This window comes from Thalassophryne amazonica, chromosome 4 (genome assembly GCF_902500255.1).
Source record: "Thalassophryne amazonica chromosome 4, fThaAma1.1, whole genome shotgun sequence".
In the NCBI taxonomy this organism is placed as follows: domain Eukaryota; kingdom Metazoa; phylum Chordata; class Actinopteri; order Batrachoidiformes; family Batrachoididae; genus Thalassophryne; species Thalassophryne amazonica.
In genome coordinates this window covers 118,814,732-118,837,659 of record NC_047106.1, presented here as the reverse complement: position 1 = coordinate 118,837,659, position 22,928 = coordinate 118,814,732, and positions in this window count along the sequence as shown.

The following is a 22,928-nucleotide window of genomic DNA, read 5'->3' as shown; positions in this document are numbered from 1 at the left end:
ACGACCCATCTTCAATGCTCTAACTGAGGGAAAGCGGTTGTTCCCGAAAATCCCGCAGTACATGGCCCCGGTCATCCTCTCCTTAATACAGTGCAGTCGTCCTGTCCCATGTGCAGAAAAACACCCCAAAGCATGATGCTTCCACCCCAATGCTTCACAGTAGGGACTGTGTTTTTGGGATGGTACTCAGCATTCTTCGGCTGAGTGGATCGCTGTCATTTGATTGGTGAGGATTATTCATACCATTTGGTGTTGTGTTTCATTGACTGTGCAATAGTTCTTTTTAGCGTGCACACTCACACTACCGGGAGCGGCATTTAGCTAAACATAGCGGAATTTGTTTTGCTGACGGGCGATGATTTGAAGGAGCTAATTGACACTGCTAATTCTTCGAACACACACACACAAAAAAAACATATCCACTGACGTGATTTTTTTTTCACTGCACTGAGAAAATAGTCTTTTTTTTTTGGTAGTACACACACACAAGCGCCTTCCCGCTTGTGTGAGCGCACACCGCACATCGCCCGCACGCTCACACAAGCCGGGCGGTGCTTAGCTTTAAAACAAACATGGCGGAGTTTGTTTTGCTGACGGATGATGATTTGATGCACGGCATGGCGGACTTCATCATCTGAATTATTTTTGGACTCCTGTTTAAAGGTTGTGTTGGATTGCTGATGTCAAAGTATTATTTTCATTAGTTACTTCATCCAAACCATCAACATGTCTATTAGACCCCATTCCTACCAGGCTGCTCAAGGAAGCCCTACCATTATTTAATGCTTCGATCTTAAATATGATCAATCTATTTTTATTAGTTGGCTAAGTACCACAGGCTTTTAAGGTGGCAGTAATTAAACCATTACTTAAAAAGCCATCACTTGACCCAGCTATCTTAGCTAATTATAGGCCAATCTCCAACCTTCCTTTTCTCTCAAAAATTCTTGAAAGGGTAGTTGTAAAACAGCTAACTGATCATCTGCAGAGGAATGGTCTATTTGAAGAGTTTCAGTCAGGTTTTAGAATTCATCATAGTACAGAAACAGCATTAGTGAAGGTTACAAATGATCTTCTTATGGCCTCAGACAGTGGACTCATCTCTGTGCTTGTTCTGTTAGACCTCAGTGCTGCTTTTGATACTGTTGACCATAAAATTTTATTACAGAGATTAGAGCATGCCATAGGTATTAAAGGCACTGCGCTGCGGTGGTTTGAATCATATTTATCTAATAGATTACAATTTGTTCATGTAAATGGGGAATCTTCTTCACAGACTAAGGTTAATTATGGAGTTCCACAAGGTTCTGTGCTAGGACCAATTTTATTCACTTTATACATGCTTCCCTTAGGCAGTATTATTAGACGGCATTGCTTAAATTTTCATTGTTACGCAGATGATACCCAGCTTTATCTATCCATGAAGCCAGAGGACACACACCAATTAGCTAAACTGCAGGATTGTCTTACAGACATAAAGACATGGATGACCTCTAATTTCCTGCTTTTAAACTCAGATAAAACTGAAGTTATTGTACTTGGCCCCACAAATCTTAGAAACATGGTGTCTAACCAGATCCTTACTCTGGATGGCATTACCCTGACCTCTAGTAATACTGTGAGAAATCTTGGAGTCATTTTTGATCAGGATATGTCATTCAAAGCGCATATTAAACAAATATGTAGGACTGCTTTTTTGCATTTACGCAATATCTCTAAAATTAGAAAGGTCTTGTCTCAGAGTGATGCTGAAAAACTAATTCATGCATTTATTTCCTCTAGGCTGGACTATTGTAATTCATTATTATCAGGTTGTCCTAAAAGTTCCCTGAAAGTTTTCTGCAGTGTGTGAAGCTGAGACTGTATTTTATTTGTGTTTTGTGGGTTTGCTGTTCTGTTTTGTGTTGCCCCCTTGACCTGGTCACTCTTGAAAAAGAGGTTTTAAATCTTAATGAGTTTTTTTTTAACTGGTTAAATAAAAGGACATTGAGTGACTGATTGATGTCTGTGGCCATATTTGCTACATTCTCTACCACCGTGATAAGGTGATGATCCAGGGAGGGGCAGTTCAATATTTTTAAAGCAAACATGTTCTTTTACATTGAAAATACCACTCCAGTACCTCGATTGGTAGAGTGGTCGACTGTAAATATGTCAGTTATCTTTCCATCGCCATTTCATCTCAGGCGTGGAGTAGTTTTATCCACATGTATAAGGTGTCCAAATAGAGCTTGTCATTTTTTTTTAAAGATTGTTATCCCATTTAAATGTGAGTGGCTGTCACACCTGGAGGATGGTTGAGGACCCCAATGCAGAGAAAAGATGGGTTGGTGTAAATAAACAGGATTTTTTACCAGAGTTGTTAGCAGAGATTGGTACACAGGAGTCAGAGAAATCAAGCTATAGTGTCCATGAGAGGAAAGGTGAGTGGATGGGCCAAAAACAGAGCTAGAGGTCAAGACATGGAAAGTAAACAGAGTAACTGGTGACAGTTTTCAAAAGCAGCAGGCAGTTGCAAAAAACATAATCAGGAGCAAAGAATAACAGGTTCGGCAATAAGTAGTCAATCACAAGGAAACGCGCGCCCGCACACACATGCACACACACAAAAACTGGGGGCAACAATGGGGCAAAAAAAGGACAACATTCAGGTGACGCACGAGAGGAACACAGGGGTATAAATACACTCTGAGGTCAATCACACTTGAGGGTAATTACTCATTGACAACAGCTAGGGAGAGACAGGAAGAAAGTTAACAAAACACACAAGGAAGCCATGACCGCCAAAATCAAACAGGAAGAACTAACTACAGTAAATACAGAAACAAAACCACAACAAAATAAACACAGGAGTGAAACACAGAATAAAACCAGAGTACAGTAATTCATAATAATAATACACTGGTTGTGGCTGAAACGCAAAGAGGCAACTTGGGCTTCCAAATGACCGCCAGGTGCCCCCCATATGCTGCACGCCCGGGTCTGATCAGATCTGAATTGGGAGCTGGTTCCACAGGAGAGGAGCCTGAAAGCTGAAGGCTCTGCCTCCCATTCTACTCTTACAAACCCTAGGAACTACAAGTAAGCCTGCAGTCTAAGAGCGAAGCGCTCTATTGGGGTGATATGGTACTATGAGATCCCTAAGATAAGATGGGACCTGATTATTCAAAACCTTATAAGTAAGAAGAAGAATTTTAAATTCTATTCTAGAATTAACAGGAAGCCAATGAAGAGAGGCCAATATGGGTGAGATATGCTCTCTCCTTCTAGTCCCTGTTAGCACTCTAGCTGCAGCATTTTGAATTAACTGAAGGCTTTTCAGGGAACTTTTAGGACAACCTGATAATAATGAATTACAATAGTCCAGCCTAGAGGAAATAAATGCATGAATTAGTTTTTCAGCATCACTCTGAGACAAGACCTTTCTAATTTTAGAGATATTGCGCAAATGCAAAAAAGCAGTCCTACATATTTGTTTAATATGCGCATTGAATGACATATCCTGATCAAAAATGACTCCAAGATTTCTCACAGTATTACTGATCATATTTAAGAACGAAGCATTAATTAATGGTAGGGCTTCCTTGAGCAGCCTGGTAGGAATGGGGTCTAATAGACATGTTGATGGTTTGGAGGAAGTAACTAATGAAAATAACTGAGACAGAACAATCGGAGAGAAAGAGTCTAACCAAATACTGGCATCACTGAAAGCAGCCAAAGATAACGATACGTCTTTGGGATGGTTATGAGTAATTTTTTCTCTAATAGTTAAAATTTTATTAGCAAAGAAAGTCATGACGTCATTACTAGTTAAAGTTAAAGGAATACTTGGCTCAATAGAGCTCTGACTCTTTGTCAGCCTGGCTACAGTGCTGAAAAGAAACCTGGGGTTGTTCTTATTTTCTTCAATTAGTGATGAGTAGTAAGATGTCCTAGCTTTACGGAGGGCTTTTTTATAGAGCAACAGACTCTTTTACCAGGCTAAGTGAAGATCTTCTAAATTAGTGAGACGCCATTTCCTCTCCAATTTACGGGTTATCTGCTTTAAGCTGCAAGTTTGTGAGTTATACCACAGAGTCAGGCACTTCTGATTTAAAGCTCTCTTTTTCAGAGGAGCTACAGCATCCAAAGTTGTCTTCAATGAGGATGTAAAACTATTGACGAGATACTCTATCTCACTTACAGAGTTTAGGTAGCTACTCTGCACTGTGTTGGTATATGGCATTAGAGAACATAAAGAAGGAATCATATCCTAGTTACAGCGCTTTCTGAAAGACTTCTAGTGTAATGAAACTTATTCCCCACTGCTGGGTAGTCCATCAGAGTAAATGTAAATGTTATTAAGAAATGATCAGACAGAAGGGAGTTTTCAGGGAATACTGTAAAGTTTTCAATTTCCATACCATAAGTCAGAACAAGATCTAAGATATGATTAAAGTGGTGGGTGGACTCATTTACATTTTGAGCAAAGCCAATTGAGTCTAATAATAGATTAAATGCAGTGTTGAGGCTGTCATTCTCAGCATCTGTGTGGATGTTAAAATCGTCCACTATAATTATCTTATCTGAGCTAAGCACTAAGTCAGACAAAAGGTCTGAAAATTCACAGAGAAACTCACAGTAACGACCAGGTGGACGATAGATAATAACAAATAAAACTGGTTTTTGGGACTTCCAATTTGGATGGACAAGACTAAGAGTCAAGCTTTCAAATGAATTAAAGCTCTGTCTGGGTTTTTGATTAATTAATAAGCTGGAATGGAAGATTGCTGCTAATCCTCCACCTCGGCCCGTGCTACGAGCATTCTGGCAGTTAGTGTGACTCGGGCGTGTTGACTCATTTAAACTAACATATTCATCCTGCTGTAACCAGGTTTCTGTAAGGCAGAATAAATCAATATGTTGATCAATTATTATATCATTTACTAACAGGGACGTAGAAGAGAGAGACCTAATGTTTAATAGACCACATTTAACTGTTTTAGTCTGTGGTGCAGTTGAAGGTGCTATATTATTTTTTCTTTTTGAATTTTTATGCTTAAATAGATTTTTACTGGTTATTGGTGGTCTGGGAGCAGCCACCATCTCTACGGGGATGGGGTAATGAGGGGATGGCAGGGGGAGAGAAGCTTCAGAGAGGTGTGTAAGACTACCACTCTGCTTCCTGGTCCCAACCCTGGATAGTCACGGTTTGGAGGATTTAAGAAAATTGGCCAGATTTCTAGAAATGAGAGCTGCTCCATCCAAAGTGGGATGGATGCCGTCTCTCCTAACAAGACCAGGTTTTCCCTGTTTTGTTATAGACGAAGATCTGTACACAATTCTTGGAAGCTGAAAATGTCCCAGTTCTTGCATGGCCGGCATACTCACCGGACATGTCACCCATTGAGCATGTTTGGGATGCTCTGGACCAGTGTATACGACAACGTCTACCAGTTCCTGCCAATATCCAGCAACTTCGCACAGCCATTGAAGAGGAGTGGACCAACATTCCACAGGCCACAATTGACAACCTGATCAACTCTATGTGAAGGAGATGTGTTGCACTGCATGAGGCAAATGGTGGTCACACCAGATAGTGACTGGTATCCCCCCCAATAAAACAAAACTGCACCTTTCAGAGTGGCCTTTTATTTGGACAGTCTAAGGCACACCTGTGCACTAATCATGGTGTCTAATCAGCATCTTGATATGGCACACCTGTGAGGTGGGATGGATTATCTCAGCAAAGTAGAAGTGCTCACTATCACAGATTTAGACTGGTTTGTGAACAATATTTGAGGGAAATGGTGATATTGTGTATGCGGAAAAAGTTTTAGATCTTTGAGTTCATCTCATACAAAATGGGAGCAAAACCAAAAGTGTTGCGTTTATATTTTTGTTGAGTGTACTTGCAGCTGCGTGTTTGCATTTTAATGTGTGCACACAGTCGCGTTTGCCATGCTGCACCAGTTTCAGTGCTTTTTTCTACCTCTGTGGAAGTGCGCTCTGTTCTCTACTGCATGGTATGGTGCGCTCAAAAACAGTCATTTAACATTATTATTATTATTTTTATTTTTTTTTATTTTTTTTTGTCTTGGTGGATCACTTTCATTGAATCCAGATGCTGCTGAGTCTGGCTGTGGTAAAGACTGCCCTGAACAAAACACTGTGACTCGTTAAACTGGGAGAGAGCGCTTTTATTGATAGCGTGCGCGGTCTCCCTCTCTCTGTCCAGAGAGAGAGAGAGAGACCGCGCGCTACTTCTTAAAATAAAAGCGGTCTCTCTCTCTCTCTCTGTGACACACAGAGAGAGAGAGAACGCGCGCGAGAGAGCGTATTTATGAAACGATGCAACACAGTGAAACAGTCCTCATATAATGAGTATAATATATGATAAAGTGAAGCAACGATCTTGCAGTATTTATAGCTCCAGAAGAACAACAGGGAGATGTGAAATGGCGTACAGTACCGTGTTGACGCGTGGGCGGGCTCACAATAGAGGACAGTAGCACGGCGCTGCGTACTCGCGTGAAGGCTCCATGCTGTGCTGTACGCCGAAGAAAATTAAACATGTTTAATTTCTTCCATCCTACACGCGTAGCCCTCAACATACTGCTGCGTATTGAGAAAAAACTCCTCATGAAGTGGGCGGAGAGCTGCTCATTACACCGTAGACGATATGCTGTAATAAGCAGCTCTGCGAATACGCCACTGTGACAGGGGCTTAACGGGAACAGCCGAAAGACAAAGAAAAAGAAGAAGGGGATGGTGGTAAGACAATCCCATTGTCTTTCAAATCTACATTAAAACTCATAATTTATTTGCTAAATGAGGGTCCTTGGTAGAGTAGGGGAGGTTTGGTTTGTAGTTGGTGATCTGTCTGAGACTTTTCCAGACAGAAGTGGAGTCACTGGCTAAGAACTGATGCTGGAGTTTTTCAGCATACACCTGATTAGCTTCTCTGACCACCTTCCCAAATGTGTAGTTACACTCTTTAAACCTAACATGGTCCCCGGTCTTGAATGCCTCCTCCGTTTGCATCCTCAACTGCCTGAGTTTAGGACTAAACCAGGGTTTGTCATTGTTATACCTTACTGTGGTTCATGATGGAATGCAGCAGTCCTCACAGAAGCTGATATATGAAGTCACAGCATCTGTGTACTCATTCAGCCTGTTGGTGGCAGTCTTGAGTGTGGTGAGGACTTTTCAGGCATGTGAAATACAAATAAAGTAAAATGCTTAAAATGGCGGGGCTTAAGAGGGCTGTAGTTGGCAGGTCTGGGGGTCAAAACCACCCACAAGCTGAAGGGTTTTAGCCATGTTAATGCTCCCCAGAACTATTTGATTGAAAATAAAGTCTGAAGGACCTAAATGATATGGTGAACAGCTTTGCTTGTTCATATCGGTCACATACAGTAGTGTTCAGAATAATAGTAGCGCTATGTGACTAAAAAGATTAATCCAGGTTTTGAGTATATTTCTTATTGTTACATGGGAAACAAGGTACCAGTAGATTCAGTAGATTCTCACAAATCCAACAAGAGCAAGCATTCATGATATGCACACTCTTAAGGCTATGAATTTGGGCTATTATTAAAAAAAAGTAGAAATGGGGGTGTTCACAATAATAGTAGTGTGGCATTCAGTCAGTGAGCTTGTCAATTTTGTGGAACAAACAGATGTGAATCAGGTGTCCCCTATTTAAGGATGAAGCCAGCACCTGTTGAACATGCTTTTCTCTTTGAAAGCCTGAGGAAAATGGGACGTTCAAGACAATGTTCAGAAGAACAGCGTAGTTTGATTAAAAAGTTGATTGGAGAGGGGAAACCTATACGCAGGTGCAAAAAATTATAGGCTGTTCATCTACAATGATCTCCAATGCTTTAAAATGGACAAAAAAACCAGAGACGCATTGAAGAAAGTGCTGTGACAGCTAGAAGATGCCTGTGAAGCTAATTTATTTGCAAGAATCCCCCACAAAGTCCCTCTGTTAAATAAAAGACACGTGCAGATGAGGTTACAATTTGCCAAAGAACACATCAACTGGCCTAAAGAGAAATGGAGGAATATTTTGTGGACTGATGAGAGTAAAATTGTTTTTTTTGGGTCCAAGGGCCGCAGACAGTTTGTGAGACGACCCCCAAACTCTGAATTCAAGCCACAGTTCACAGTGAAGACAGTGAAGCATGGTGGTACAAGCATCATGATATGGGCATGTTTCTCCTACTATGATGTTGGGCCTATATATCGCATACCAGGTATCATGGATCAGTTTGGATATGTCAAAATACTTGAAGAGGTCATGTTGCCTTATGCTGAAGAGGACATGCCCTTGAAATGGGTGTTTCAACAAGACAATGACCAAAATCTTGGTTCCAAACCAACAAAATTAATGCCTCACAGATGTGAAGAAATCATGAAAAACTGTGGTTATACAACTAAATACTAGTTTAGTGATTCATAGGATTGCTAAAAGAGCAGTTTGAACATAACAGTTTTGAGTTTGTAGCGTCAACAGCAGATGCTACTATTATTGTGAACACCCCCTTTTCTACTTTTTTTTTTACTAATAGCCCAATTTCATAGCCTTAAGAGTGTGCATATCATGAATGCTTGGTCTTGCTGGATTTGTGTTAATCTACTGAATCTACTGGTACCTTGTTTCCCATGTAACAATAAGAAATATACTCAAAACCTGGATTAATCTTTTTAGTCACATAGCACTACTATTATTCTCAACACTACTGTAAGCATATTATGTTGAAGTGCAGAGTATGGAGGATATCATGAGGCCTTGAGGCAGTCAGATGTGAAACACTATTTATGAGTGTCAAGAGTTGTAAATCGGTCACATTCAACCTGAACATGGCAGGAAGGTTATAGGAAAGTCTGTTTTGGATTTCTTTAGCCAGGTTTAGATAGGACAAGAATGTCATTATCAGTTGATTTAGCCCAGACTTTAACCAAGTCCAGTTGTGGCAATAGACCTCTATCATTTAGGTGTTTATCACCAAGCCCTGATCTAGATTTAAAATCTATTGGAGTACTCAGACAGTTTATATCAGGGTGGGATTGAGTCCTGTGTTACCAGACAGTAAAAGTAGAAAGATAAAACATTTCTTCCTCACAGAGTGTGTAGCTACTGGTTCAGTAGAACTATGCCTATGGGTGAGGACGGACATTACCCTAGAGCCCTCTGGTGGCTGTTTCTGGTAGATGAAAACATTGCCGAACTCAGTACAAATACATGTCATTTGGTCACTTTTCAAAGGGGTCAGACTCTTCTTTATGAGTTCAATGGTACGAATATTTCATGAGGTAAAATATTTGTTCCATTGAAAGAATGAAAACACCTTCATTATTTGTTTTATATAATGGCTAAAATAGTCCTTGTCATTTGATATTTTAGGAAATTATAAACATTAGAAAAAGGACTTGTATTTTGGTGTGCCTCACTGGTTCTTAAAGTTAGCGGGAAGACATTTTCACATCTACCGTTCACTTCTCATGCATGACATGCCGCTGCAGCTTGCAGTTGTCTTTCACCTCCTCCAGTTCTCTCACAATTGCAGCAAGTATGTAAAGTTTATTAACTGCTGGTCACGGACAAATCTCCAGCAGGAGGACATGTCCACCATCTACCGTCCACTTCTCATGGCAGATCATGCACTTCACTTTAATTTGCTTTTTCACCTCCTTCAATTCTCTTACGAGTGCAACAAATTAAATAAAGTCCATTAACTCCTAGTAAGTAAGTAAGTAAACTTTATTTAATGAGCCCGCAGACTCAGTAAGCGCATCGGAGGCAGAGCAATCACGGTGATGCCGACCGGTACTGCGACCGGCCCGCCTGATAAGGACGCAGAACACAATGCGCTGTTTATCTCTGCTTCTGTGGTGTCCGGTGGGTTGTGCTCACTGCACACAAGTAGTTGCTGTACTCAAAAGACCAAGATTCCTTGCGGACAGGACATGCGCAGAACACAAAATAATGTTCCTTTCTATGGGGATATCCCGATGCGCATTTATATGACCTGATATTCGGGTTAGAAAAGGAGTAACCCAGGGGTCTTATTCGGGTTTTTAAAAACCGGAATATGAGCATATTTGGGTTTTTGCAGGTGTTTACATGGCCGTGCGCAACCAGGTTATTGCTAATATTCCAGTTATGAAAGGGTTATTGGCTGCATGTAAACGTAGTCTGTGCTGTTCAAACAGGATTTTAGAAAAGATTATGTGACTCTTTTTTATTATTATTAATCTAGACTTTCTTTCATTGGAAGAAAAAGACTGGCTTTGAATGGATTTACATGAATTTACACAAGAAAGTAAATGAGTTTTTATTCATGTAGACTTTTTCTACTGTGGCTTTGAGTGGATTTTCCGGTAATTTACACAAGAATATAAGTTGACTTTTTATTAATGTGAATGGATTTACAAGATTTAAAAATAATTTAAAAGAATATGTGGCTTTTTACAATAAGGTATGTTATTGATATTTTACCATGATTTTCAAAATATTGTACAAGCTTTAGCTGTGGTTTTTGAAATGCTTTAACAGTCTTTTCAGTCTTCATGAATTTCATGTAGTTTAACTGTTCTGAGTTAATGCATAATTTGGTTTACAATTAAAAGGAAAATCATTCCAGGTCCTACTTCCACATCATATTCTGTTATTTCAACGTGATCATTGACTATTAAATGAAAGGTTGAATCCAGGGTCATTTAAATATGCACTAATTTTGAGATTTTTTTGTTCTAGGAGATGCTGAAAATGTATCATTAGATAAAAAATTAATTTGGTTTCTGGGATCCCACAGGGTATGAGACCCTGGCTCGGGCCTATGTCCCCCAGACTCCCTGCAAATTTTCCTCGGATTTCGCTATTTTCATTTCACAGCCCTGATCTTTGGATTACTGATTACTTTTTTCTCAGTCTCAACATTGTGGCAGCAACACCGGACAGAAATAAAATCTCCATTTTCTAAATGATTGGAAAATGGTGTCTCAATCAAAAGGTAAATGAGGCTAAACTTTAGCTGTTCACGTTTTACATTTGATATTAATTTTTGCAGTCTTGACCTTGTGTGTAAAATGCTGGCTAATGTGATACTAATGGTATTGATCTTTAAGCGTGAGGTGAATTAAATAGAGGGAGTTGACTGACCACCAGTGAACCTGCCTATAAGATAAAGATAATGGTCAATAAACCCTTACAGCATTTGACAATATACGTACGTCGATTTATGAGGTGAAATATCCTAAATCATTTGCAAAAAGAGCAAAATAAATTACGTTGTCTAAAGCCCCTTCCCCAACAACTCAAACACTTCACAAGTGGTTTAAAGGCTCAAATAAATGAAAAACTCTGAAAACTGTGATTAAACACTGAATATGATATCAAAGAGAACTGAAGTCAGATGATCATAAGTTTTAATGACTGTCAATTTAATCATGTAGTATTCATGTTGCTAATTTATTTTAATTTAAATTCATTAGATATTAAAAATCACAAGAAACTAAATCATCTGGAACAATGCTAACAGAAGTTACTAGTATTCCAAGAATGCATCATTTGGCAGAAAAAGGAAAATATGTACATATAGTTAACTTTTCCTTGAGCTCATATTTTGATTTGAATGATAGTTGATCTGAGGTTTTATTATTGCATGTAAAATTTTCTAAGCAGATTTATTTGGATGTCTTATTTTGGTATTATATATTGGGTTATAGTGCCAGTGAAAAATTGGTAAGTATCACAGTGTACAACTTTTTTTGCAGTCAGAGATACATTTTTTTATTTGGAAAAATCACTGAGAAAAAGTGATTTATCTAATTAACAACTGTGTCCAGAATGCACCAAAATGCACCATTTTCTTTTTTTTTTATTTCTGGGGGGGGCAAGACCCTCCTAGTACACTTCGCGCCTGCGGCGCTTGTATTGTGCAAACCATCCACAGCCAAAAAATGTTCAGTCAAAAAAGTTTTTCTCACCAGCATCCATGCGGTAGCACCTGTGCATGTTTAAAACAGCTGATTGAACTGGCTGAATGAGCCATTGCATGTGCATGAGCCGATCTACGGTAGGGGTGCGTTTATATACTTCAATAATCCCTCAATCAGAACACATAGTTACATTCTTTCAATTCATAAACTGAATTTGTTTTGAAATCCAGAGAACAGAAACAGCAGGTCCTGAAAAAAAAAAGACAGAGACAGTGCTGTCTGTGGTTTTTTTTTTTCAGGACCAGAGACAGCGCTCTCTCTCTCTCTTGCATGCTCAAACAAGAAGCACAATGTTTAAGTACAGTTGTGCTCAAACGTTTACATAACCCTGGCAGAATTTTTGCTTTTTTGGCCATTTTTAAGAGAATATGAATGACAACACAAAAACTTTTTTTTCACTCATGGTTAGTGGTTGGGTGAAGCCATTTATTGTCAAACAACTGTGTTTCCTCTTTTTAAATCAAAATGACAAGAGAAGCTTGCACTGTGCACAATTTCTTCAATCACAGCCACATAAGCCCATAACTTCTTCTGGGTTGTCTGGGTGTCTTGGTGGCTTTCCTCACTCTTCTCCTTCTTGCACAGTGACTCAGTTTTTGAGAACTGTCTACTCCATGCAGATTTTGCCATATTGTTTGTATTTCTTTGTAATTGGTGTAAATAAAGTCCGAAACATATTCAGTGTCAGCTTTACCATCAGAGAGCCTCGTCCACAACTACCACAAAAGACTCCAAGCTGTTGTTGATGTTAAAGGGGCAATACACAGTATTAAGAACAGGGGTATGTAAACCTTTGATCAGGTTCATTTTGGTAGTTCTCGTGGAATCCCCATGGCAGATCTACTCGTATGTGCAAGCATTCTGGGGTGTGCCATGAATCATATGAATGCAGTGTGTGCACACAATTACAAATACATTCGCGAGTGCACAAATTAGACATAATTGGATGCTTAAATTAACCAGGAAGGAGTTTCATAAAGAAGGCCATATTTATAACACATAAAGTAGATATCAATACCTTCAAAATGGAATCAGTTTGAAGAGTTTTATTTACTGCCCATATGAGCTTTTCTTCTAATAAAATTTGACCACAAAATGCTTTTTCAGATTTCAGAGGTTTCTCCCACAACTGTTTACCACAGATATGCCAAATTACATATTTCATAGCCAGTATAGCTGCCATTAAGGAGCAAAGAAATGGAAAGGCTTCTTTGAGTGTAACATGGATGCTTGCAATAGTCAATGCAATATTTTCCATAGTCTGAGCATACATAAACTTCACAGTTTAGTGTCAATGTCTGTTGTTTGACTATAGTCCAAGTCTGGGTGTCCATGATGACTGCCACAGAAAATGTCAGGCCTCTAAGTCCATTATTTGCTGAGATATTCTACCTTGAACATGGCTCCAGAAATGACAGCCATAATGTTTGCCTAAAAAAACAACAGACACCATGCACACTAAATTGGCCATATCTCAGAAACTACTTGGCCTACAGGCCTCAAACTTCAGATTTGTTGTTCTGACCAGTCTGGGAATATTTGATTAAAATTTGAAGAAAATCTGAGACAAAGTGCATGAGGCCCTTGTTGAATTGATATGGAATGACCCACATACGAGGGCTGTCAATAAAGTATAGGTCCTTTTTATTTTTTTTCAAAAACTATATGGATTTCATTCATATGTTTTTACGTCAGACATGCTTGAACCCTCGTGTGCATGCGTGAGTTTTTCCACGCCTGTCGGTGATGTCATTCGCCTGTGAGCACTCCTTGTGGGAGGAGTTGTCCAGCTCCTCGTCGGAATTCCTTTGTCTGAGAAGTTGCTGAGAGACTGGCGCTTTGTTTGATCAAAATTTTTTCTAAACCTGTAAGGCACATCGAAGTGGACACGGTTCGAAAAATTAAGCTGGTTTTCGGTGAAAATTTTAACGACTGATGAGAGATTTTGAGGTGATACTGTCGCTTTAAGGACTTCCCACGGTGCGAGACGTCGCACAGCGCTCCCAGGCGCCGTCGTCAGCCTGTTTCAAGCTGAAAACCTCCACATTTCAGGCTCTATTGACGGACGTCGTGAGAGAACAGCGAAGTTTCAGAAGAAGTCGGTTTCAGTATTTTATCTGGATATTCCACTGTTAAAGGAGATTTTTTTAATGAAAGACGTACGGACAGGTCCGCACGTCGGGACGCAGCCGGCGTGGTGTGGCGGCACAGGAAAAACACCTCCATGTTGATAACCATTTGTAAAATCCAGGCGGCTTTTGATGGCTTTCAGTGGAGTGAGTATATGAGAAATTGTTTAACAGCTGGACATGTTCCAACTTGTCCTTAAAGCTTCCAACAGAGGTGTTTTTCCTGTGGCGGAGCATCGCAGCGGCTGCGAGCCGACGCTGCAATCCGTCTGCACGTCTCTCTCATCAGCCGTTAAAATTTTCACCGAAAACCAGCTTAATTTTTCGAACCGTGTCCACTTCGATGTGCCTCACAGGTTTTGAAAAAATTTTGATCAAACAAAGCGCCAGTCTCTCAGCAACTTCTCAGACAAAGGAATTCCGACGAGGGGCTGGACGACTCCTCCCACAAGGAGTGCTCACAGGCGAATGACGTCACCGACAGGCGTGGAAAAACTCACGCATGCGCACGAGGGTTCAAGCATGTCTGACGTAAAAACATATGAATGAAATCCATATAGTTTTTGAAAAAATAAAAAGGACCTATACTTTATTGACAGACCTCGTATCCCTGGGTGTGGCAAATCACAGCCCCTCTGCACGGCTGCAAACCAGCGCACCTGCTAAATTGGAGACCACAAAGGCCTGTGATTTGTCACTTTTTTGGTTTCACTTTTTCCTCTCCCATCATACTTTAAAAGTTTTTGCATGCTGATTTCATTTCAATCATGGCTCAAATACCTTTGGCAGAAAAGTCCACAAATATGACCAACTTCACAACACAGAGCTGGAAAAAGATGCTTAAATCACCTGCAGGGCATGAAGGAAATTGTGCACCTTACCTTTAGTTTGGAGGTTGATGATTGTATAAAAAACTCATTGAGGGACAAATTAATCCAGAAAAAGTTACTGTTCCTGTGGCAAGTTGCATCAAGATGTGACTGAGCCTGTTACTTTTTCTTTAAGAAGCCCTCCTATTCTGCACTCTCTTTACCTGTATTAATTGCACCTGTTTGAACCCATTACCTGTATAAAACATACCTATCCACACTCAGTCAATCACACTCCAATCTATCCACCATGGCCAAGACCAAAAAGCTGTCTAAGTACACCAGGGACAAAACTGTAGACCTGCACAAGACTGGGATGGGCTACAGGGAAATAAGCAATCAGCTTGGTGAGAAGGCAACAACTGTTGGCATAATTATTAGAAAATTCAAGAATCACAAGATGACAGTCATTCTTCCTCTGCCTGAGGCTCCATGCAAGATCTCACCTTGTGGGGTAAGGATGATTCCAGTGGTGGACACAGTTCCACTAATTGGCTAACTGCTAATTATCGAAGCTAATGTTTTCATTATCGGATTAGCTTTTCAGATAACTTTGAATACCATCAGTGGACCAATTATCTTCCGATAAATTTAGTTTTGATAACTTTCAGTCCGCTAACATTTTTTGGTGATAAAGTGAGTAAAGCTTAACAGTTAAAAACATTTGTAGAGTCTGAAATCATCGATTTTAGCATCTGCCTGTTACGTTTTGTAGCAGACAGACAGCTATAAGAGGCAGCACTTAATCCTCTGCAAATAGAAGAGAACTACCAGAGAGAAAGAAAAGAGGAAGGAAAAAATATCATTTATTTTCGCACCATACAGAGTTGCAGGCTATCACAAGAGTCATGAACACATGGACAGTTTTGACTTATCGTTAAAGTTTAAACAAACTAATTCCGGGCAAGTTATTGAAATAATGTCACCTCTCTCCTTTTACAAAGTGAAAATATCAGCTATATGTTTTAGTTTTAAAGTATTGCACAATTTTGAAGGTTTTGGGGGTGCTTTTCTTCAAAGGGGACAGAAGAACTGCACCGTATTGAAGGGAGGATGGATGGGATCATGTATCATGAGATTTTGGCAAACAACCTCCTTCCCTCTTTAAGAGAATTGAAGAAGGGTTGTGGCTGGGTGTTCCAACATGACAATGACCCAAAACACGCAGCCAGGGCAACTAAGGAGTGGCTCCGTAAGAAGTATTTCAAGGTCCTGGAGTGGTCTAGCCAGTCTCCAGAGCTGAACTCAATAGAAAATCTTTGGAGGGAGCTGAAACTCAAAACTTGTAAGATCTGAAGAAGATCTGACTGGCGGAGTGGACCAAAATCCTTGCTGCATGCAGTGTGTGTGCAAACCTGGTCAAGAACTACAGGAAACGTCTGTCCTCTGTAATTGCAAAGGTTTCTGTACCAAATATTAAGGTCTGTTTTTCTATTGTAGCAAATACTTATTTCATGCAATAAAATGCAAATTAATTGTTTAAAAATCATACAATGTTATTTTCTGAAAGTATTTATTTATTTTAGATTGTGTCTCTCACAGTTGAATGTATACACACACACACACACACACACGCACACAAAAACATATGGGGTCAAAATCAAATCCCTTGTCCCCGCCGTGACACCTGGGCAAACAATCAAGTAGGGGATTGCCTACCTGTTGGGGTGAAATATGGTTGAGCCCTATGCGACCTGTTTCCACTATGGTAAACAAGACCTAACATGACCCTTGAAGATGAGACAGTTAAGGGAGCGCTAGTGAAACAAGACTGGCAGAGAGTGACAGGGGCAGGATTAAGAATCTGTAAGCCCTTACCTCAGAGCAGCTCGGAGCAGTATGGGAGCAGCAGATGTATGATCATCAAACCTTTGGAAGAAACAGGAGAGTGTTTCGGTCACTGCATCTGCGACTTTGACATTGTGGCCTTGAATGAAACAAGAAAGGTAGGAGAAGGCCAGCTAAAGGAGGAGCACGGAGAGCTATACTTTCTTCTGGAAGGAGTTTACTGAGGAGAAATGACAAATCCATCCATGGTGTCGGTTTTGCTGTAAAGAACTCTCTCCTTCCAAAACTGACTGAAATCCTGGTGGGTGTCGGTGAACAACTGATGACACTCCATCTCCATCTTGTGAGTGAACACCATGCCACCATCACTAGTGCTTATGCTCCAACATTTGAAGGTTTCCTTCTCCTCTTGGGTGGATTCAATGCAAAGCTGGATTCCATTCTATCTGCTATCCCAGCATCTGAATCATCCTGCTCTCCAACTTCAATGCCTGAGTTAGAACAGACCACTAGCTGTGGAACAGAACCATTGGGACAAGTTGAGTGGGCAAGTGCAATGTCAATGGCACCCTGCTTCTCATGAAGTGCCAAGCATGATCTCATCGTCACTAACATCATCTACAAGCAAAAAGAAACATTCAAAGTCTCCTGGCAATGCTCTCACTCAAAACACTGGTACCTGGACATGGGTGGTCCTGCTGGTTGTGTTGGGAGTCTCGGGTGTAGGGGGAGTCTCGCATGTTTCCTGGCTCGAAGGTTTTGGTCCCACCCCTTGTCTGGGGGCCGGATCTCACCCTTGTTGGCTCGGTGGTCCCTCTGTGGCTCCTTGGCCCCTCATCCCCGCTGCTGCTTGCTCCTCCCTTGGGGGGTCGTGGAGCCGTGTCATGCGGTTGTGGGGAGCCCCTTTTTGTAGGCCTTGCTGGTGTCCTGTATGCTTCCCCTTGTGTGTGAGGTTGTTTCCTGTGCCTCCGTGAGGGGGTGGGGTGCATTGTGGGGGGTGCGTTCTGGCTCTGCCTGGCCGGTCTTCTGGCGGTTCGTCAGGCTGCCCCTGTGGTCCTGGTGGGTGCCCTTCCTGGCTCATTCTACTGTCCTCCTTCTCCTTGTTTCTCCTGGGGCCCTGCTTGTTGGACCCCTTTCCATCGAGTTGCATGCAATCACTCATGTGGCTCCTAGCATGCCGGAGTCTTCCACGTCATATGGTAATGTTCTGTACTTTTGTCTTGGCCCAACACACCAGCCACAGTAGTGATCGGATATTTAGCTGTGATCTGGCTCTCTGTGTGTGGATGGTTAGGTGTTTGTGGCCATCACCACAATTCAGTTTTGGGTGTTCCCAAGGGGATCAAGACTCTGGTGTCCAAGAATAGGGTATGGATGCTCACTAAAAAGACAACAAACTGTTGCTCTCACTGCTTGCTCATGTGTGGTTGTTTGTCCTGGTATTTTGTATTGTTGGATTTCTGCCTCTTTGGTGTCTCAAATTTTTAATCACTTCACAGTTAATGCTGTCACCACTTGTCTTTTGTTCTTGTCTGTCGTCATGTTGCCATTCTTGACAGAAGTTAGCTGTTAGCTTTAAATAAAATGTTATAGGCTGATCAGGATGGGCAGGTGAAGGTCCCACACGCACACCACATTCACTCATGCATTACATTCTATCTGTCTTGCAAGAACAAACTGCATATATGTGTATATATGTATATAAATGGTTCTGCCAGTTTTGTATTTACTATCACTATCTATGCAGACAGGGTGAAAAAAGCACTGGTACCTGCTCAACTCCACGGTCATCCAAAAGTGGAACCAGAAAGATATCCAGTCCCCCAAGGCAACAATTGGTGCAGATGACTGGTGGCTACATCACTATCTGATCTGCTCAAGGATTCAGCTGAACGAACATTCACCACAAGTGGAGGCCTAGATACTGCAAAAGTGCAACCAGAAAGATGCCCAGTCCACCAAGGCGATTACTGGTGCAGATAACTGGTGGGTAGATCACTGTCTGATCTGCTCAAGGATTCAGCTGAACATTCGCTCCAAGTAGAGGCCTAGACAAAACTGTCAAAAGGTTCAACATAGTCAACCTCAAAGACCAAACAAAGAAACAAAAGCAGAGTTTTTACAGTGCTTGAGGAGGAAGTGCTCAGCCATTTGCCAAGACAAGAAACTGTTGAAGAACAAAGCTGAACCCCAACTCTTGATGAAACTCTTATTGCCCTTCATGGCATGAAAAACAACAAAGCACCCAGTGAAGACAACATTCCTGTTGAGGTCTAGTCCCTTTCTCTAATATCAACTGCACCAACTCATCATCAAAATCTCGACTCAAGAAGAAATGCCAGCTGACTTGAAAGAGTCAATGATAGTCACCATCTACAAGAGGAAAGGAGAAAAGTCTGACTATGGAAATCGTCACAGAATCTCCTTGCTGTTTATCACAGAAAAGGTTCTTGCTTGGATTACTTACAACTGTCTTCTTGCTTGGATTACTTACAACTGTCTGAGACTACGAGCAGAATATACCCTTCCTGAAACTCAGAGTGGCTTTCAAACATCAAGAGGGACAAGAGACATGAACTTCACTGTCCTCCAATTGGAAGAAAAATGTTGAGAGCAACACCAAACATTGTACCTTGCCTTCACTGATTTGACAAAGGCATTGAAGTGTGTCACACCCACTTCTGTGGAAGATCCTGAGCAAATATTTGCTCATTTTGAAATGGATGCCAGCAACACGTTTCAAAAAAGTTGAGACGGAACAACAAAACACTGGGAAAGTTGATGAATGCTCAAAGAACACCTAACTGGAAACAGGTGAGTGTCATGATTTGGTATAAAAGGAGCATCCCCAAAGGGCTCAGCCATTCACAAGCAAAGATGGGGGGAGGATCACTACTTTGTGAACAACTGTGTGAAAAAATAGTCCAACAGTTTAAGAAAAATGTTTCTCAACGTGCAATTGCAAGGAATTTAGGGATTCCATAATCTACAGTGACATTCCACGTCCCAACAGCCAGGGGCTGTGAGCATGGACCGGGCCGCCGGGCCACCCGCCCTCGACTGCCACCCAATCCTCTCTGCACCCGACCCCCATGGCCCCCTCTGCAGGTGGTGAACCCACAGGAGGGCGGGCCCACGTCGCTCTTTCGGGCTGAGCCCGGCCGGGGAGGAGCCGGCCGGGCCGCTGTTCCTCCACGTCGAAAGGAGTCAGTTGAGGTGGCTCGGGCATCTTTTCCGGATGCCCCCTGGAAGCCTTGCTGGAGAGGTGTTCCGGGCACGTCCCACTGGGAGGAGGCCCCGGGACCCAGGACACGGTGGAGGGACTACATCTCTCGGCTGGCTTGGGAACGCCTTGGGGTTCCCCCGGAGGAGGTGGGGGAGGTGTGTGTGGATCGGGAGGTCTGGGCGGCTTTGCTTGAGCTGCTACCCCGCGACCTGACTCCGGATAAAGCGGAAGAAAATGGATGGATGGATGGATAATCTACAGTCCATAATATAATAAGATTCAGAGAATCTGGAAAACTTTCTACACGTAAGCAGCAAGGCCGAAAACCAACACTGAATGCCCATGACCTTTGATGCCTCACGTGGCACTGCATTAAAAATTGACATCACTGCGTAAAGGATCTTACCACGTGGGCTCAGGAACACTTCAGAAAACCATTATCAGTTAACACAGTTTGTCACTACATCTACAAGTCCAAGTTAAAACTCTACATGCAAAGCGAAAGCCATACATCAACAACATCCAGAAATACCGCCGCCTTCTCTGGGCCCGAGCTCATTTGAAACGGACAGATGCAAAGTAGAAAAGTGTGCTGTGGTCTCATGAGTCCATGTTTCAAATTGTTTTTTGTAAATCATGGACGTTGTGTCCTCCGGACAAAAGAGGGAAAAGACCATCCAGATTGTTATCAGCGCAAAGTTCAAAAGCCAGCATCTGTGATGGTATGGGGGTGTGTTAGTGCCCATGGCATTGGCAACATACACATCTGTGATGGCACCATCAATGCTGAAAGGTACATCCAGGTTTTGGAGCAACACATGCTGCCATCCCAGCAACGTCTTTTTTGGGGACGTCCCTGATGATTTCAGCAAGACAATGCCAAGCCACATTCTGAATGTGTTACAACAGCATGGCTTCGTAGTAAAAGAGTGCAGGTACTAGACTGGCCTGCCTGCAGTCCAGACCTGTTGCTCATTGTGAAAATGTGTGGCGCATTTTGAAGTGCAAAATAAAACAACGGAGACCCCGTACTGTTGAACAACTGAAGTTGTACATCAAGCAAGAATGGGAAAGAATTCCACCTCCAAAGTACTCAACAATTAGTGTCCTCAAACCAGTGTTCCCAAACGCTTATTCAGTTGGTAAACATGGTAAACATACCACTGTCTTAGCTTTTCTGAAACATGTTGCAGCATCCATTTCAAAATGAGCAAATATTTGCACAAAAACAATAAAGTTCATCAGTTTGAACATTAAACATCTTGTCTTTGTGGTGTATTCAATTGAATATAAGTTGAAGAGGATTTGCAAATCATTGTAATCTGCTTATATTTACATTTTACACAACGTCCCAACTTCATTGGAATTGGGGTTGTACAAAAACTGAAGTCTTCAGTGTTAAATCAGGAATAAGGCAGGGCTGCATCATCACCACTACACTCTTCATCATCTTCATGGTAACAATCCTCCACCTAATCAAGGACAAGGTGCCACTGTGTAAAGAAAGGATGAAAAGCTCTTTAACCTGAGCCAACTGAGAGCGAAGGAATATGCTGACAACAGCAGCATGTTATCCTTAATAGGATAAGGTCTTCAGAAAATCCTTGAAACTTTCAATGAAGCCTCCACCAAGCTTTGTCTTCACATCAACCTGAAGGACATGCAGGTCCTGTTTCAACCCCCACCTAACATGGTTAATCCAAAGCTTCCTGCTGTGAAACTGCATGGACTGTTGAGGTTTTTTTTTTCTTTTCTTTTTTTTTTTTTACAGAAAACATTTGATACTATAGACCATACTTTGCTATTGGACAAATTACATAAGTATGGTATCAGAGGATTGGCCCATGATTGGATAACGACCTACTTACACATAGGTATCAGTGTGTTCATATTGGTGGGACAAATTCTGAATTCTTGAAGATTACTTGTGGGGTGCCCCAGGGTTCAGCCCTTGGGCCATTGGTGTTTCTTTTGTATATTAATGATATATGTTTGGTTTTCAAGTCCGTAACTTGTATTTTATTTGTTGATGATATTGTAGTGGGGATCATTTTGGACAGCTCCTGGATATGATGGAGAATAAATTACAGAAATTGAAACAATGGCTAGATTCAAACAAATTATCACCCCATTTTGGCAAAACTAAGTGTATCATATTTGGGAAAAAGTCCAGGAACTTAAGCAGAAATTTATTATTACACGGTATCAAAATTGTAACTGATACAAAATTTCTTGGTGTTTTTATTGATGAAGCTGGAAAACACATTAATTATATTAAATCTAAAATGTCAAGGTCCACTACAATTCTACATAAAGGACAAGATTCCCTCTCCCAACATTCATTAACCATTTTTATACAACCCCTGGCAAAAATTATGGAATCACCGGCCTCGCAGGATGTTCATTCAGTTGTTTAATTTTGTAGAAAAAAAGCAGATCACAGACATGACACAAAACTAAAGTCATTTCAAATGGCAACTTTCTGGCTTTAAGAAACACTATAAGAAATCAAGAAAAAAAGATTGTGGCAGTCAGTAACGGTTACTTTTTTAGACCAAGCAGAGGAAAAAAAAATATGGAATCACTCAATTCTGAGGAAAAAATTATGGAATCACCCTGTAAATTTTCATCCCCAAAACTAACACCTGCATCATATCAGATCTGCTCGTTAGTCTGCATCTAAAAAGGAGTGATCACACCTTGGAGAGCTGTTGCACCAAGTGGACTGACATGAATCATGGCTCCAACACGAGAGATGTCAATTGAAACAAAGGAGAGGATTATCAAACTCTTAAAAGAGGGTAAATCATCACGCAATGTTGCAAAAGATGTTGGTTGTTCACAGTCAGCTGTGTCTAAACTCTGGACCAAATACAAACAACATGGGAAGGTTGTTAAAGGCAAACATACTGGTAAACCAAGGAAGAC